The sequence below is a fragment of the Palaemon carinicauda genome, chromosome 40, assembly GCF_036898095.1.
Source record: "Palaemon carinicauda isolate YSFRI2023 chromosome 40, ASM3689809v2, whole genome shotgun sequence".
Classification (NCBI taxonomy): domain Eukaryota; kingdom Metazoa; phylum Arthropoda; class Malacostraca; order Decapoda; family Palaemonidae; genus Palaemon; species Palaemon carinicauda.
The window spans coordinates 50,547,434-50,549,933 of NC_090764.1; the positions used below are offsets into that span (position 1 = coordinate 50,547,434).

Here is a 2,500-nt window from a genome sequence, read left to right on the forward strand (position 1 = left end):
AATTTATTCGTCTTTACTAAAAAAAAAATCATACTAGATAAGTGAAAAAAAATATTTTTATTTTTAAAACGAAAGCTTATTCTGAGTGTGATTAGACAAAAATAAGATTCGATATTATATTATCACATTGTGAGAGAGAGAGAGAGAGAGAGAGAGAGAGAGAGAGAGAGAGAGAGAGAGAGAGAGAGAGAGAGACCAATTTAGCAACCTAAAGGAAAAAACGGTCAAACTTGCAGCATAAAGCATCGTTCTTGCAAAGGGTTGAAACGCAGTTGTGTATAGAATGCATGACGGACTGTGAATGGGTTGTAAACTTTAATATATCGACATGACCGTGAAGCACCTGAATAATCGATAGGTAGACTGCCTTTAATAGGTGTCTAAATTGAACTTAGACTATAAAAATAATGATATATATATATATATATATATATATATATATATATATATATATATATATATACATATACATAATCGATAGGTAGACTAGCTTTAACAGGTGTCTAAATTGAACTTAGATAGACTATAAAAATAATGATATATATATATACATATATATATATATATATATATATATATATATATATATATATATATATATATATATATATATATATATATTCGATAGGTAGACTACCTTTAACAGGTGTCTAAATTGAACTTAGATAGACTATAAAAATAATGATATATATATATATATATATATATTATATATATATATATATATATATATATATATATATATATATATATATATATATATATTCGATAGGTAGACTACCTTTAACAGGTGTCTAAATTGGACTTAGATAGACTATAAAAATAAATGATATATATATATATATATATATATATATATATATAAATATATATATATATATATATATATATATATATTATATTATAAATATATATATATATATATATATATATATATAAAACAGATTAATAGATAGATAGATAGCCCACGAGAAAGTGTACAAGCGATGAAATGACCAACAAAGAAAAATGTCACAGATTACGAGAGAACATCAAAATCAGCTGGTTACAACGTAGAAAGGGAAAGTCTGAGGAGGAGTGGGTGGCTGTGTAAGGGGGGGGGGGAGAGAGGTGAAGGGGAGGGATGGGGGATATCAAGGAGGTGGGAGGAGAGTGGTGGAGGGGCAATGAGGAAATCCTCACTGAAATGAACATTATTCAGTCATTCATCGCTTAAATAAACTAATTTTTAGATCTATAAGTTAAAAACCTATCCATTAAAGATGAATTCAAGCTGAACTTTTCAAACAACGTTAAGGCTAACAGTCGGAGTAAACATTATAAATAGCTGTGTCGCTTTACACTTTTAGTTCTTTGATCTACTGTTTGATGATGACGACTTAAATAGCATACTACCACTAGTATTGATTTAGCTTAAAATAATATAGTCTTCGTTTGTAGATTTACTTTCACCGATATCATCTGAATGTTATCATTTGTCTTACCTGGGAAACGTGTATGAAAAAAAAATTACCAAGAAAGAAATAACTACTATATTGAGAGTATAAAATTCAATGGGAAAGGGTTTAAGCGTTACACGATAGTATATTTACATCTATAAATCATGCTTCTCAGTAATCAAATACTATTAAATAATATCAACAATTAAGAACAACAGGGTAATACATCAAACCATCCCAACATAGGTTCTACTACATTCTACTTCCTGCAATGAGGATAACACACCGTTGTTGTTGTTATCAATGTGTTTCAGTGGGAGTCCAACCCCTTTTGGTGATAAAACACGTGATTAATTACCCTGAAGCCAACCTGACATTTCAATTTTTCTTTTTTTTCAAAACGTGCGAACGATAAACAATATATTCCAAATTCACAAATCTATTACAGATAGTCCTAACACTCACAGAGGACATTAAGGTAAATTCTAGAAACACAATTTCACATTCAGTACAAGCCTCTCTGAGAGCGTGAGGTAGAGACAAGAAACCCGTAGTAATTCCTTCTCATTTTCCAAATGAACATCAAAGACGGAGAGTGAGAGTGTCGACTGTGACATCATCACTCGATAAACCACTACAAAGATGAATATTTAAGCATGGCGAATTCCTTCAGAGTAGAATGTCATTTTCAGTCATGCTATTTTTCATTGTCAAGGACACTCACGCAAGGGTTTCTTACACTCTTTATCAGTCACAAGACCCATCTCTGCCCTTTCCAAGTTCTCAATGATATCTGAGAGGATTCTTCATCGTAATAGGACACATCAAAACACTATATAAATATCAAAGACGTCAACTAAGAAGTGTGCTTGCATTCGTAGAGTTGGATGGCAGGTCCGCTGGAGTGCATGTGTATGTGTGTGTGTGTGTGTTTGCCACCACCGCCACCTTCTGACGAAGACCTTGGCATTGGCACCACCACCAACACTCAGCCACATAACAAACCGACAGACGCACAAACCACCACCAATTACATCGCGCAAGGCACAAAAACACACGGC

At 32.1% G+C, this 2,500-nt stretch overlaps 1 protein-coding gene across 10 annotated transcripts in view; it reads right to left on the bottom strand.

Annotated features, from left to right (window-relative positions):
* Dis3l2 (Dis3 like 3'-5' exoribonuclease 2) overlaps nucleotides 1-2,500 on the bottom strand; it is a 374,186-nt gene that overhangs the window by 114,655 nt on the left and 257,031 nt on the right. For 3 of the 10 annotated variants that reach the window (XM_068363720.1, XM_068363718.1, XM_068363719.1), the window contains exon 1: nucleotides 2,313-2,433. The exons of the other annotated variants lie outside the window; for them this stretch is intronic. The gene's annotated coding sequence lies outside the window, so the exon portion shown is untranslated. Of the gene's footprint in view, nucleotides 1-2,312; nucleotides 2,434-2,500 lie in introns of those variants that run through there. 10 annotated transcript variants of the gene reach the window in all.